This window comes from Ranitomeya variabilis, chromosome 1 (genome assembly GCF_051348905.1).
Source record: "Ranitomeya variabilis isolate aRanVar5 chromosome 1, aRanVar5.hap1, whole genome shotgun sequence".
Classification (NCBI taxonomy): Eukaryota; Metazoa; Chordata; class Amphibia; order Anura; family Dendrobatidae; genus Ranitomeya; species Ranitomeya variabilis.
The window spans coordinates 729,383,806-729,401,057 of NC_135232.1; positions in this window are offsets into that span (position 1 = coordinate 729,383,806).

A 17,252-nucleotide genomic window follows, 5' to 3' on the forward strand; every position below is an offset into this window, starting at 1 on the left:
CCTCATACACACACGGCTCCGCTCTATACACCTCGTACACACACGGCTCCGCTCCATACACCTCGTACACACACGGCTCCGCTCCGTACACCTCGTACACACACACGCTCCGCTCCATACACCTCGTACACACACGGCTCCGCTACATCCACACTGCACACCTCCTGACCCCACACACGGCAGCTTACCTCATCCAGCAGGCAGCATGGCAAGTTGGCAACCAGCAAGCCGAGTCCTGCAATCCACGAGGTCCAGATCATGTGACCCCTGACTCCTCCCCCTGTGACCTCTTCACAGGTCCTGTGGCCACGAAGCAGCCAATATGTGCTGTGCTGTGCTCAGGCAGCTCTGTGGGTGCAGGGAAGAGGCTGACCGCAGTGACTGCCTGATATTGCAGCACACCTCCCAACCACTGCGGGACAACTAATGTCCCACCCGGGATCGCGTGACTGACTGTCAAAATCAGGACAGTCCTGCTGTATCCGGGACGGTTGGGAGGTATGCCCTAGTAGTGGCTGCAGACAGGATCTTATCATGTATCTCTGTATACAGGGAGCTCCCCTAGTGGTGGCTGCAGACAGAATCTTATCATGTATATTTGTGTACAGGGAGCTCCCCCTAGTGGTGGCTGCAGACAGAATCTTATCATGTATCTCTGTATACAGGGAGCTCCCCCTAGTGGTGGCTGCAGACAGAATCTAAGGGTACGTGTCCACGGTCAGTAAACGCTGCGTGTTTGACGCTGCGCAGAGCTGCAGCGTCAAACACGCAGCGTCCAGATGTTCCAGCATAGTGGAGGGGATTTTTTTAAATCCCGTGTCCACTATGCGTGGAAACACGCCCTGCGACTCCGGTCATGCTGCGCGTCTTTTCAGATTGCAGCATGTCCGTGTTCCTTGCGGCGACGCTGCATCGCCGCAAGGAATAACACAGGGCCCTATGCGAGGAGTGCTATGATCCCGGATGTGTACAGTGAACACATCCGGCATCATCGTGTCCCAGAAGGGGGCGGGGCTTAACGCCAAGCGGGTTTGCCGCTCCGACGATACCGCCGGCCATCCTGAACGTGGACACGTACCCTTATCATGTATATTTGTATACAGGGAGCTCCCACTAATGGTGACTGCAGACAGGATCTTATCATGTATTTCTGTTCGGCAAACACTACTCTTACTGCTATCGAGATATAATGTGGAATTAGTCCAGATGAGATCATAATCATTACGTTAAAGTAGCGTTTCTCATTCACTGTATAATGGTATGATTGAGGTTGAACACTGACATGTTGGTTCCTGACTCTTCTTCTATAGGTTTCCCATACGACTTGTGCGCACATTTCTCTACATGTCTCAGCAGCAGAATCCGCGTCTTTTCGGTGCAGACTTTCTCCTGCAATTGAGAGGTTAATCCTCTGTGACCCGCTGTGTACATCTCAGAACTGCTGCAGATTAACTAAATTGTCACCAGTGGAAATCTGATAATACGCCGTAAGAGATAGACGCAGGGATCTAGCACATGCAATAGGGCAGAGAAGAAACATTCACGTTCCCCCATAATTACAGTGCAGGATGTGAGGAGCTGCCAGTGACAATCAGAAGGGTCCGGCTCTCCACAGCAATTACACATCGCAAAGGGCCGGACACGGTCACATTGTGCAGTCAGCTCTCATCAGGCCTCGGGCTGCGATACATTGACCAGCGCTGCGAGTGCCAAAATCTGCTCAATTGCCCCCTCCAGGCAATCAGTGACGTCATGCCCCCGACAAATGGACCAGGCAGCAGCAAGGCAGCACTTAGCTCAGACCATGAATCACCAACATGGATCACAGCCCGATACTCAGCCTGGGACTCCCCACCCTATTGCTCCACATAGCCATAGTCGGCTCATGTGGAGAACTGCACACCGCTTTATCATCCATCAGAGCATCGACCCAACCTCAGTCCTGCTTGGCTGCATTATTTAATATCTTTTTTTTTGGGAGAATAATTACAAATTTTGCTTTTCAGTGTTTTTATTTTGCATTCCTGCTTGAATATCTCAGCATTTTTTTTATTTTATTTTGATAGTTTTGTTACATTTCTTCCATTTTATAATTTTACTTTATTGTATGAGCTTTGTTATTTTATGGTAGCAAATAACACTGGTCTACAAAAAAAAAAAAATTTCTGGCATGGTCTTTAAGAACAGTTTTAGACTAATTTGAGGGTGCTGAATTCAAATCTGATCTTATAATTTATCACATCATGTTTGTGCGCTATAGGTACATAGCCCATTTTCATGAATTCCATTATAAATATAAGTAGTGTATGAAAAGTGCCGGTTTATACAGTTTACTAAGGTAAATTTAGTTTTCATTTAGTCTCCCAATAAGGCCGGGGTCACACTAGACCGTAATACGGATGAGTGCTATGCGATAAAAAATCGCATAGCACTCGGCCCAATGTTAATCTATGGTGCAGCTCCCATCATCCGATATTTTCTCCGCCGTATTCAGGATCCGAGTGAAATCGCAGCATGCTGCGATTGTCAGCGTATCTCGGCCGAGACTCGCCAATGCAAGTCTATGGGTGCAAGAAAAAATCGGATTACACACGGACCATGCGTGTGCATTGCGAGAAATACGCAGCGGTGTTAGAGAAAAGCCGGTAATTCAATTGCCGGCTTTTCATTTCTCCTGCCTAAACCGACAGGATATGAGACATGGTTTACATACAGTAAACCATCTCATATCCCTTTTTTTTTTTGCATATTCCACACTACTAATGTTAGTAGTGTGTATGTGCAAAATGTGGGCGCTGTAGCGTGTAAAATAAAGGGTTAAATGGCGGAAAAAATTGGCGTGGGCTCCTGCGCAATTTTCTCCGCCAGAGTGGTAAAGCCAGTGACTGAGGGCAGATATTAATAGCCTAGAGAGGGTCCATGGTTATTGGCCCCCCCTGGCTACAAACATCTGCCCCCAGCCACCCCAGAAAAGGCATATCTGGAAGATGCGCCTATTCTGGCACTTGGCCACTCTCTTCTCACTCCCGTGTAGCGGTGGGATATGGGGTAATGAAGGGTTAATGTCACCTTGCTATTGTAAGGTGACATTAAGCCAGATTAATAATGGAGAGGCGTCAATTATGACACCTATCCATTATTAATCCAATTGTATGAAATGGTTAAAAAAGACACACACACAATATTGCCAAGTATTTTAATGAAATAAACACACAGGTTGTTGTAATATTTTATTGCTCTCTCAATCCACCTGAAGACCATCGTTCGGTAACAAATTAAAAATAATAAACCAACAATATACATACCTTCCGTAGATCTGTGACGTCCCACGATGTAAATCCATCTGAGTGGGTTAAAATATTTTACAGGCAGGAGCTCTGCTATAATGCAGCTGTGCTCGTGCCTGTAAACCCCGGGGAATGAAGGTAATGTAGGTCAATGACCTATAGTTACCTTCAGTCACGGTGATGCGCCCTCTGCTGGATGTCCTCATGAACTGCAGCCTGGGAACTTTTTCCCATGCTCGACGTCATATGAGGACATCCAGCAGAGGGCGCATCACCGCGACTGAAGGTAACTATAGGTCATTGACCTACATTTCCTTCATTCCCCGGGATTTACAGGCACGAGCACAGCTGCATTAGCAGAGCTCCTGCCTGTAAAATATTTTAACCCTTTCAGATGGATTTACATCGTGGGACGTTACAGATATACAGATGGTATGTATATTGTTGGTTTATTATGTTTCCTTTGTTACAGAGCGAGGGTCTTCAGGTGGATTGAGAGGACAATAAAATATTACAACAACCTGTGTGTTTATTTCATTAAAATACTTTGCAATATTGTGTGTGTGGTTTTTTTAACCATTTCATACAATTGGATTAATAATGGATAGGTGTCATAATTGACGCCTCTCCATTATTAATCTGGCTTAATGTCACCTTACAATAGCAAGGTGACATTAACCCTTCATTACCCCATATCCCACCGCTACACGGGAGTGGGAAGAGAGTGGCCAAGTGCCAAAATAGGCGCATCTTCCAGATGTGTCTTTTCTGGGGTGGCTGGGGGCAGATGTTTGTAGCCAGGGGGGGCCAATAACCATGGACCCTCTCTAGGCTATTAATATCTGCCCTCAGTCACTGGCTTTACCACTCTGGCGGAGAAAATTGCGCGGGAGCTCACGCCAATTTTTTCCGCCATTTAACCCTTTATTTTACACGCTACAGCGCCCACATTTTGCACATACACACTACTAACATTAGTAGTGTGGAATATGCAAAAAAAAAGGGATATGAGATGGTTTACTGTATGTAAACCATGTCTCATATCCTGTCGGGTTTGTGAAGGAGAAATGAAAAGTCGGCAATTGAATTACCGGCTTTTCACATATCTCGCGCTGACTTAAATATAAATACAGTATATATTTATATATATATATATATATATATATATATACAGTATATGTGTGTGTCTTAATGACATATATATATATATATATATATATATATATATATATATATATATATATTCAGTGGGGCAAAAAAGTATTTAGTCAGTCAGCAATAGTGCAAGTTCCACCACTTAAAAGGATGAGAGGCGTCTGTAATTTACATCATAGGTAGACCTCAACTATGGGAGACAAACTGAGAAATAAAAATCCAGAAAATCACATTGTCTGTTTTTTTATCATTTTATTTGCATATTATGGTGGAAAATAAGTATTTGGTCAGAAACAAACAATCAAGATTTCTGGCTCTCACAGACCTGTAACTTCTTCTTTAAGAGTCTCCTCTTTCCTCCACTCATTACCTGTAGTAATGGCACCTGTTTAAACTTGTTATCAGTATAAAAAGACACCTGTGCACACCCTCAAACAGTCTGACTCCAAACTCCACTATGGTGAAGACCAAAGGACACCAGAAACAAAATTGTAGCCCTGCACCTGGCTGGGAAGACTGAATCTGCAATAGCCAACCAGCTTGGAGTGAAAAAATCAACAGTGGGAGCAATAATTAGAAAATGGAAGACATTCAAGACCACTGATAATCTCCCTTGATCTGGGGCTCCACGCAAAATCCCACCCCGTGGGGTCAGAATGATCACAAGAACGGTGAGCAAAAATCCCAGAACCACGCGGGGGGACCTAGTGAATGAACTGCAGAGAGCTGGGACCAATGTAACAAGGGCTACCATAAGTAACACACTACGCCACCATGGACTCAGATCCTGCAGTGCCAGACGTGTCCCACTGCTTAAGCCAGTACATGTCTGGGCCCGTCTGAAGTTTGCTAGAGAGCATTTGGATGATCCAGAGGAGTTTTGGGAGAATGTCCTATGGTCTGATGAAACCAAACTGGAACTGTTTGGTAGAAACACAACTTGTCGTGTTTGGAGGAAAAAGAATACTGATTTGCATCCATCAAACACCATACCTACTGTAAAGCATGGTGGTGGAAACATCATGCTTTGGGGCTGTTTCTCTGCAAAGGGGCCAGGACGACTGATCCGGGTACATGAAAGAATGAATGGGGCCATGTATCGTGAGATTTTGAGTGCAAACCTCCTTCCATCAGCAAGGGCATTGAAGATGAAACGTGGCTGGGTCTTTCAACATGACAATGATCCAAAGCACACCGCCAGGGCAACGAAGAAGTGGCTTGGTAAGAAGCATTTCAAGGTCCTGGAGTGGCCTAGCCAGTCTCCAGATCTCAACCCTATAGAAAACCTTTGGAGGGAGTTGAAAGTCCGTGTTGCCAAGCGAAAAGCCAAAAACATCACTGCTCTAGAGGAGATCTGCATGGAGGAATGGACCATCATACCAACAACAGTGTGTGGCAACCTTGAGAAGACTTACAGAAAACGTTTGACCTCTGTCATTGCCAACAAAGGATATATTACAAAGTATTGAGATGAAATTTTGTTTCTGACCAAATACTTATTTTCCACCATAATATGCAAATAAAATGATTAAAAAAAACAGACAATGTGATTTTCTGGATTTTTATTTCTCAGTTTGTCTCCCATAGTTGAGGTCTACCTATGATGTAAATTACAGACGCCTCTCATCTTTTTAAGTGGCGGAACTTGCACTATTGCTGAATGACTAAATACTTTTTTGCCCCACTGTATATACATACTGTATATATGTTTTAACGAACATTTGAGCACATAAATCCATTAGATGTCAGTTTTGCAAGCCTACGAGAAAATCTCGGCATACGGATGCCATACGGATGTCACACGGATGTCAAAAGGATCATTTGATGCGAGGAAATCGCATCCTCGCACTGCACACGGATCACTGTTTTGGAAACATTTGTGTGATTCTCGTCCGTGAAAAACGGACCGATTTTTTAAACGTTATGTGTGTCCCCGGCCTAAATGTGAGAATATCTTTGTTTTCTTTGAACATGCATAATTCCCATTTGATAACGCCCTTGTTTTCTGTGCTACTGGGACAGTAGAGCAACAGCAGAGCACTGGGTGAAAACTGAATGGCCTCAGCGACAGAGTTTGGCATCTGGCGATAAGAATGTCATCCATGATCCTCTAGTGGATAGGAAGGACATTGTCTTTCCTCCCTTACACATAAAACTTGGATTGATGAAGCAGTTCGTCAAAGCTCTCAATCACAGTGGAGAATGCTTTAACTATATATGTTCAAGTTTTCCTGGTCTTAGTGAAGAGAAGAAAAAGGCTGGAATATTTGATGGACCTCAAATAAGAACACTTATGAGAGACCCACATTTTATCATATCAATGAAGGAGACAGAAGAAAGAGCTTGGAATGCATTTTGTAATGTGGTGCAGAATTTTCTAGGGAATAAGAAAGCAGACAACTATGAAGAGATTGTGGAAGAGCTACTAATGAGTCTGGGAAATCTTGGATGTAGAATGAGTATCAAGATTCACTATTTACACAGCCATTTTAATTCTGTAAGTATATTTGATTTGCTGTACATAGACTTTGTAATCTTTGTTATTCCTTGATTAAAATTATACAAAATGTAGTACCGAAAATCATGTGTTTTTATGATAAAACATTAGGAGTAATTTTCATCAAAAATTGAAAATATCTCGAAATCCTGATGTGATAGCCAAAAACGGAGTTCATATTCATAATCAGCAGCCAAAAGTGACTTAAAATATGTTTTAAAACCTTTTGCCAGAAAAATTGCGTTGACCAGTGTAATCATTTGTATTGCCTTATTTGTTATTTTACTGGACTGCAGCATCGGATTTTAACTTATTGCAGATTCAGATTCTTCTTACTCTTTTCCTTTATTTTCAGCTTGTAGCTTTTCTTTCATTGTAGCATTTTATTTTTTACGTTTACTATTTATTTTGTGATCACTTTAGATGTTTCAATTTAGGGTTTCTCTGTAAAGAATCTACTTCTCCATTACTTCATATTTTAGCTTTTAACAATAAAATACATATATTTCCCCATTCTTCAATATGTGGGGAAAAAAATTAGAAACAAGCAAATATAAATTTGTGACCTCAAATGTTGTGTTCTAATGAATTTTGGGGGATTGGATTTGTGTACACCAGTTTGCTGACATCAGGTGCCCGGAAGGGGTTAAAATAAACAGCAAACTCTTATACTTCCCTCTATCCTCTCTATACCTGTCCAGACACCACCGCTCCTCACCCAGTCCTCCGGTCTGCTCCTCTTCTTTTTCCCCATCTGGGTCTTTCAGCCACAGATTAGTGCCCTCAGGGTCACGTGAAGCTCCGCACCTGTCATTAACGTTAAGGATGTGTACTAAGGCCCAGGTGACTGCGAGGGGCCGACTCAGTGACTGGAAGACCCAAGGGGAGGAAAAGACCAAAGAAATCACAAATGCATTTTCTTGGGCCTTTTAAGTATCTGGGGCTTATCAGTATCTTGCTATCAGAGCATACTGGGATATGTACTTCTGCAAGACTTGAGCCCACACTGCCTGCATGCAGCCCTTACAACCTCAAGATGATGTCATATGTATTTAGACTTGTTGCTCAATGTTGACGTGGAAGAGAAAAGTAGTCGGACACCCCACGCTCTGTTTTCGAGACCATTTTGGCCACTGATGTTCGCACATAGACCCCGGTGCGTAGCTCTGTGCAATCTCTCTGTGGCTATTGTCTCTGTTGCATTCGGACGGCCATCTGGGCTTCAGGGCATAATCCCAAACTCTTCTGGAAAGTCCATGGTGGCGGCAAATCTTGCCGAACCTACCCATAACTTTTTGGGCTCATCGAAAAGGAAGTAGTGCAGCAGTGCTGAGTTTGCAACAAAGGCTCAGTACAGCAGAGGTGGTACAGCGATGTAGCGCAGTTGACTTGACCTAGCTTGAAGTGCTGGAACCACAGTAACAGGAATAGCAGATTTGAGTGTGGAGTGCAGGTACGTCAACTACTTGAATACTTAGGTGGTGTTCTGTCACCTAAGCCAGGTTTAAATGGCCTGTGGAGAACATCATCAGAGCCCATCAGCCTGGTTTACAGGAGAAGAGATGGAAAATTTCTGTCTGCGCATGGTGATGGAAGGGTGAGTATCAATATTCTCGACTGCTGCTTCATTTAAGTGTAGGGACAGGACCCTTGATCTTGAGAAAATCGTTGGTTACAGCAGTTTGACCCCCAGCTGTAGACAGGTAATAGATTGTCTAACCAATTAGATCATGGCTAATATAAAGTCCATGACTTTTAATGTAGGTGACCCACATCCCTCTGTTTGCCGATGCTTAAGTCATGGACTTTAGAAAGAAATCCCGAGCACACTACTGTCCCCAGCAGGCACATGCCACATATGGTGGTCTTCTAGTGTGCATGATCACTACAATATAAAGCCAATCAGTTACCCTCAGACCCAAATCGTGCCAGGCAATGTGCTGATGGCCAGGACAAGTGATGGGTAAGTCACATGAACACGAGAATCCATAGATTGTGATTTCAAGAAAGAAAAATGTAACATGGATCAAACAAATAATCCCTGCATGTGTTGCAGCTGTTGAATAGCTGTGAGTAGTGTTGAGCGATACCTTCCGATATTCAAAAGTATCGGTATCGGATTGGATCGGCCGATATATCCAAAAAATATCGGATATTGCCGATACCGATACCCGATACCAATGCAAGTCAATGGGACACAAATATCGGAACGTAAATAACCCTTTCTCTGTCCTTCTATATGCTGTGCCGGAGGGGGGAAGAGTGTGGGCGGTGCGTGGGCGGACACTGAGTGTCTATGTCTGCGGGCGGGGTCTGTGCGGGCCTGCCAGGGATCTGTACGTGCCTTCCGGGGCTGTATGCGGCATGCAGGGTATCTATGCGGTGTGCCGGGGCTGCCCGGGCTCTATGCGGTGTGGGGCGGGTCTCTGTGCGGCGTGGGGGGTCTCTGTGCGGCGTGGGGGGGTCTCTGTGTGGCGTGGGGGGGTGTCTCTGTGCAGCGTGGGGGTGTGTGTCTGTGCAGCGTGCGGGGTGTCTCTGTGCGGCGTGCGGGGTGTCTCTGTGCGGCGTGTGGGGTCTCTGTGCGGCGTGTCTCTGCGGCGTGTCTCTGCGGCGTGCGGGGTGTCTGCGGCATGCAGGGTCTCTGTGCGGCGTGCAGGGTGTCTGCGGCGTGCGGGGTCTCTATGCGGTGTGCGGAGTCTCTGTGCGGCGTGCAGGGTGTCTCTGCGGCGTGCGGGGTGTCTCAGTGCGGGCATCGTCCGATGGGACTACAAGTCCCATCAGACGATGCCTGCTACACTGACAGTGATTGACACATTAGCCAATGATGGGACAGTAGTAGTCCGATCATCCGTCTAATGTGTTGAATGAAAAAAAAATAATAATAATACTCCATACATACATACATACATGCTACATACATGCTACACACATCCATGCTACATACATACATGCTACATACATGCTACATACATGCATGCTACATACATACTGCATACATACTACATACATACATACTTACATACTACATACATACATACTACATGCATACATACAGTACAGACCAAAAGTTTGGACCCACCTTCTCATTTAAAGATTTTTCTGTATTTTCATGACTATGAAAATTGTAAATTCACACTGAAGGCATCAAAACTATGAATCAACACATGTGGAATTATATACTTTAAAAAAAAGTGTGAAACAACTGAAAATATGTCTTATATTCTAGGTTCTTCAAAGTAGCCACCCTTTGCTTTGAGGACTGCTTTGCACACTCTTGGCATTCTCTTGATGAGCTTCAAGAAGTAGTCACCGGGAATGGTTTTCACCTCACAGGTGTGTCCTGTCAGGTTTAATAAGTGGGATTTCTGGCCTATAAATGGGGTTGGGACCATCAGTTGTGCTGAGCAGAAGTCTGGTGGATACACAGCTGATAGTGCTACTGAATAGACTGTTAGAATTTGTATTATGGCAAGAAAAAAGCAACTAAGTAAAGAAAAACGAGTGGCCATCATTACTTTAAGAAATGAAGGTCAGTCAGTCAGAAAAATTGGGAAAACTTTGAAAATGTCCCCAAGTGCAGTTGCAAAAACTATCAAGCGCTACAAAGAAACTGGCTCACATGAGGACCGCCCCAGGAAAGGAAGACCACGAGTCACCTCTGCTTCTGAGGATAAGTTTATCCGAGTCACCAGCCGCAGAAATCGCAAGTTAACAGCAGCTCATATTAGAGACCAGGTCAATGCCACACAGAGTTCTAGCAGCAGACACATCTCTACAACAACTGTTAAGAGGAGACTTTGTGCAGCAGGCCTTCATGGTAAAATAGCTGCTAGGAAACCACTGCTAAGGACAGGCAACAAGTAGAAGAGACTTGTTTGGGCTAAAGAACACAAGGAATGGACATTAGACCAGTGGAAATCTGTACTTTGGTCTGATGAGTCCAAGTTTGAGATCTTCACCGTGTCTTTGTGCTACGCAGAAAAGGTGAACAGATGGACTCTACATGCCTGGTTACCACCGTGAAGCATGGAGGAGGACGTGTAATGGTGTGGGGGTGCTTTGCTGGTGACACTGTTGGGGATTCATTCAAAATTGAAGGCATACTGAACCAGCATGGCTACCACAGCATCTTGCAGTGGCGTGCTATTCCATCCGGTTTGCGTTTAGTTGGACCATCATTTATTTTTCAACAGGACAATGACCCCAAACACACCTCCAGGCTGTGTATGGGCTATTTGACCAAGAAGGAGATTGATGGGGTGCTACGCCAGATGACCTGGCCTCCACAGTCACCAGACCTGAACCCAATCGAGATGTTTGGGGTGAGCTGGACCGTAGAGTGAAGGCAAAAGGCCCAACAAGTACTAAGCATCTCTGCGAACTCCTTCAAGATTGTTGGAAGACCATTTCCGGTGACTACCTCTTGAAGCTCATCAAGAGAATGCCAAGAGTGTGCAAAGCAGTCATCAAAGCAAAAGGTGGCTACTTTGAAGAACCTAGAATATAAGACATATTTTCAGTTGTTTCACACTTTTTTGTTAAGTATATCATTCCACATATGTTAATTCATAGTTTTGATGCCTTCAGTGTGAATTTACAATTTTCATAGTCATGAAAATACAGAAAAGTCTTTAAATGAGAAGGTGTGTCCAAACTTTTGGTCTGTACTGTACATACATACTACATACATGCTACATACATGCTACATAAATGCTACATACATGCTACATACATTCATACTGCATACATACTACATACATGCTACATACATGCTACATACATGCTACATACATACATACTACATACATACATACTGCGTACATACATACATACTACATACATACTACATACATACATACATACATACTGCATACATACATACATACAGTACATTCATACATTACATACATGACATACATATAGACATACAGTAAATTAAACATAGATTACGTACTCACCATTACTTGTCATTTTGATCCCCGAAGCCAGTGTCATCTGTAAAAAATATGAAAAAAACAAACAACCAATATACTCCCTGTCCGCAGAAATCCACGAGTGTCCCACGATGATCTCCCGAGGAGAACGGCAGCAACAGCTGTTGCAACCGCTCTCCAGGGGACCCAGATACACAATGACGGGAGGAAGGTATTCCTCCGCCGCTGTAAGAAAAAAAGTCCCTAGTCTCACTTTATGGCATTGCTGTATGAGAAATTTTCCCAGGCAGCAATTGCCATAAAGTGAGACTTTGTCCTAAGGTAACCTCTCAGTGATGCACTGCAGGAGCCATTGTCTCCTGTCAGTGTGTCACTGAGGGTCCTATAGAGCAGTGACATCACCCGATGTCACTGTTCTATAGGGGAGATCGTCGTGGGACACTCGTTATTAATTGGACTACGGCGGACAGGTAGTATGCGGTTTATTATTTTCCGTTTTTTTGCAGGCGCTGAAGTATGGTAAGTATGGTGAAATGAAGAATATTAAACTACTTTTTTCTAATGTGTGTGTGTTTTATTAACCCTTTCTTACTATTGGATTAATAACGGATAGGCGTCTTATTGACGGCTCTCCGTTATTAACCCGGCTTAATGTCACCTTACAATAGCAAGGTGATATTAACCCCTTATTACCCCATATCCCACCGCTACACGAGAGTGGGAAGAGAGGGGCTAAGTGCCGGAATTGGCGCATCTTACAGATGCGCCATTTCTGGGGCGGCTGAGGACTGGTATTTCTAGCTGGGGGGGGGGGGGCAATATCCATGGCCCCTCTCTAGGCTATGAATATCAGCCTGCAGCTGTCTGCGTAGCCTTTCTGGCTATAAAATACAGGGGGACCCCACGTCATTTTTTGGGGGTGTCCCCCTATTTTAATAGCCAGTAAAGGCTACGCAGACAGCTGTGGGCTGATATTCATCGCAGGCTACAAATATTGGCCCCCGGCTGTCGGCTTTCCCCCTCTGGCGCAGAAAATTGAGAGGGAGCCCATGCCGTTTTTTCTCCATTTTTTTTTTTTTTTAATTTAACTCTCATAAAGGCCTGTTTCACACTTGCGTCGGTACGGGTCCGTCGCTATGCGTCGGGCTGACGTACCGCCTCCTGTTGTGAAATTTGTGCACGACATGGGCAGCGGATGCAGTTTTTCAACGCATCCGTGCCCATTCTGAAGTGCAGGGAGGAGGGGGCGGAGTTTCGGCCGCACATTCGCGGTAGAAAATGGCGGACGCGATGGACAAAAAAAGTTCACTTGAAAGTTTTTTCGTGCCGACGCTCCGCCAAAACACGACGGATCCGTTGCACGACGGATGCGACGTGTGGCCATCTGTCGCAATCCATCGCTAATACAAGTCTATGGGAAAAAAACGCATCCTGCGAGCACATTTGCAGAATCCGTTTTTTTCCGCCTGATCCGTTTTTTCCACCGGATCCGTTTTTTTCCGCCGGATCCGTTTTTTCCGCCGGATCTGTTTTTTTCCACCGGATCCATTTTTTCCACCAGATCTGTTTTTTCCGCCGGATTCATTTTTTTCCACCGGATCCGTTTTTTTCCGCCGGATCCGTTTTTTTCTCATAGAGTTGTATTAGCGCCGGATTGCGCCTGATGGCCACACATTTCATCCGTTTTTTGCAGGATCCGTCAAAAAAGCTGTTTCCGCCGGACGGAAAACACATAAACAGGAAACGTTCTTCTGTCCGGCGAAAAAACGACGGATCCAGCAAAAATGGATGAAACAGATGTGAAATTATGAATCCGGCCTCAGAATCCATTTTTTCATGTATGTTTCCATTCAAATCATGAACATTTTCCGTTTATTTATTTTAAAAAAATGCATCAAAACCGGTCAAAAAAACGGAACGAAAACTGCATCAAAAACTGCATCAAAAACAGCATCAAAAAGAGCATAAAAAACCGCATCAAAAACAGCATCTAAAACCGCATCAAAACTGCACCAAAAACTGCACCAAAAACCAGCATCAAAACCTGCACCAGAAACTACGTCGTGTTCAAGTGAACGTTTTTTATCCGTCACGTCCGCCATTTTCTACCACGCATGCGCAGCAGAAACTCCGCCCCCTCCTTCCCGCACTTCAGAATGGGCAACAGATGCATTGAAAAACTGCATCCGCTGCCCACGTCGGGCACAAATTTCACAAAGTGCGTCGGTACGTCTGCCCGACGCATAGCGACGGACCTGTACTGACGCCAGTGTGAAAAAGGCCTTTATGAGCGTTGAATTAAAAAAAACACAAAAAACCGGAAAAAACGGCGTGGGCTCCCGCGCAATTTTCTGCGCCAGAGGGGGAAAGCCGACAGCCGGGGACCAATATTTGTAGCCTGCGATGAACATCAGCCCGCAGCTGTCTGCGTAGCCTTTACTGGCTATTGAAATAGGGGGACCCCCAAAAAAATGACGTGGGGTCCCCCTATATTTTATAGCCAGAAAGGCTATGCAGACAGCTGTGGGCTGATATTCATAGCCTAGAGAGGGGCCATGGATATTGCCCCCCCCCCCCGGCTACAAATACCAGGCCGCAGCCGCCCCAGAAATGGCGCATTCCGGCACTTAGCCCCTCTCTTCCCACTCCCGTGTAGCGGTGGGATATAGGGTAATAAGGGGTTAATGTCACCTTGCTATTGTAAGGTGACATTAAGCCCGGTTAATAATGGAGAGGCGTCAATAAGACGCCTATCCGTTATTAATCCAATAGTAAGAAAGGGTTAATAAAACACACACATTAGAAAAAAGTATTTTAATATTCTTCATTTCACCATACTTACCATACTTCAGCGCCTGCAAAAAAACGTAAAATAATAAACTATACTACCTGTCCGCCGTAGTCCAATTAATAACGAGTGTCCCACGACGATCTCCCCTATAGAACAGTGACATCGGGTGATGTCACTGCTCTATAGGACCCTCAGTGACACACTGACAGGAGACAATGGCTCCTGCAGTGCATCACTGAGCTTACCTGAGTTCAAAGTCTCACTTTATGGCAATTGCTGCCTGGGAAAATTTCTCATACAGCAATGCCATAAAGAGAGACTAGGGACTTTTTTTCTTACAGCGGCAGAGGAATACCTTCCTCCCGTCATTGTGTATCTGGGTCCCCTGGAGAGCGGTTGCAACAGCTGTTGCTGCCGTTCTCCTCGGGAGATCGTCGTGGGACACTCGTGGATTTCTGCGGACAGGGAGTATATTGGTTGTCTGTTTTTTTCATATTTTTTACAGATGACACTGGCTTCGGGGATCAAAATGACAAGTAATGGTGAGTATGTAATCTATTTTTAATTATTATTATTATTATTATTATTATTATTATTTATTTATATAGCACCATTAATTCCATGGTGCTGTACATGAGAAAGGGGTTACATACAGAGTTATAGATATCATTTACAGTAAACAGGTTTACAGTGACACACTGGTACAGAGGGGAGAGGACCCTGTCCTTGCGGACTTACATTCTATGGGATAGTGAGGAAGAGACAGAAGGTAGGGGTGAGGCGGCGGCGGCGGCGGCTCTGGCGGTGGTGAGGCGGCGGCTCGGTTATTGTAGGCTGTAGGCTTTCCTGAAGAGATGGGTTTTCAGGTTCCATCTGAAGGATCCGAGGGTGGTGGATAATCAGACGTGTTGAGGCATGGAATTCCAGAGGATGGGGGGATATTCGGGAGAAATCTTGGAGGCGATTGTGTGAGGAACGAATAAGTGTGGAGGAGAGTAGGAGGTCTTGGGATGAACGAAGATTACGTGAGGGAAGATAGTGGGAGATTAGTTCAGAGATATAGGGAGGGGACAGGTTGTGGATGGCTTTGTAGATCAGTGTTAGTAGTTTGAACTGGATTCGTTGGGGGATTGGGAGCCAGTGGAGGGATTTGCAGAGGGGAGAAGCAGGGGAGTAGCGACGAGAGAGGTGGATTAGGCGGGCAGCAGAGTTGAGGACAGACTGGAGTGGTGCAAGACAGTTAGCGGGGAGGCCGCAGAGGAGGGTGTTGCAGTAGTCAAGGCGGGAGATGATGAGAGCATGCACAAGAGTTTTGGTAGATTGTGGACTGAGGAAGGAACGGATTCTGGCAATATTTTTGAGTTGGAGGCGACAGGAGGTGGCAAGAGCTTGGACGTGAGGTTTGAAGGACAGGGCAGAGTCAAAAGTTACTCCGAGGCAGCGGATTTCAGGAGCGGGAGAGAGCGTGATGCCGTTCACCATAATAGATAGATTGGGTAGGGGGGATACGTGAGGTGGGGGAAAGATGATGAATTCGGTTTTGTCTACATTGAGTTTTAGGAAGCGAGAGGTGAAGAAGGAGGATATGGCTGACAGACACTTCGGGATTCTGGACAGCAGGGAGGTGACATCTGGGCCAGAGAGGTAGATCTGAGTGTCGTCTGTATACAGGTGGTACTGGAAGCCATGGGACTTTATGAGTTGTCCTAGGCCAAGGGTATAGATGGAAAAAAGTAGGGGTCCTAGGACAGAGCCTTGAGGGACTCCAACAGAGAGAGGGCGGGATGAGGAGGTAGTGTGGGAGTGGGAAACGCTAAATGTGCGGTTGGATAGGTATGAGGCAATCCAGGACAGGGCGAGGTCTTTGATGCCAAGGGAAGAAAGAATCTGTAGCAGTAGGCAGTGATCGACTGTGTCGAAAGCAGAGGACAGGTCAAGAAGGAGGAGGATGGAGAACTGTCTGTTAGCTTTGGCTGTGACTAGCTCATTAGTAATTTTTGTCAGGGCAGTTTCGGTGGAGTGGTGGGGGCGGAAGCCAGATTGGAGGTTGTCAAGGAGAGATGTTGTGAATTTGGATTCTGGGCTCCCCCGGTGGCTACTGGTGGAATTGAACTTGTGACATCATCTTCCCTGTTCACCTGTTCTGATTAGATCTGGGTGTCGCTATATAACCTGGCTTCTCTGTTAGATGCTTGCCGGTCAACAATGTTATCAGAAGCCTCTCTGTGCTTGTTCCTGCTCCCAGACATCTACTAGATAAGTTGGACATTCGTCCATGTTTTGTTTTTGTATTTTGGTTCCAGTTCACAGCTGCAGTTTCGTTACTGTGTCTGGAAAGCTCTTGTTGATCAGGAATTGCCACTCTGGTATTATGAGTTAATGCCAGAGTCCTAAAGTAATTTCTGGATGTGTTTTGTTAGGGTTTTCTACTGACCATGAAAGTATGCTTTCTGTCTTCTGCTATCTAGAAAGCGGACCTCAAATTTGCTAAAACTATTTTCCTGCTGCGTTTGTTGTTTCATCTCATATCACCGCCAATATATGTGGGGGGCTTCTGTCTCCTTTTGGGCATTTCTCTAGAGGTGAGT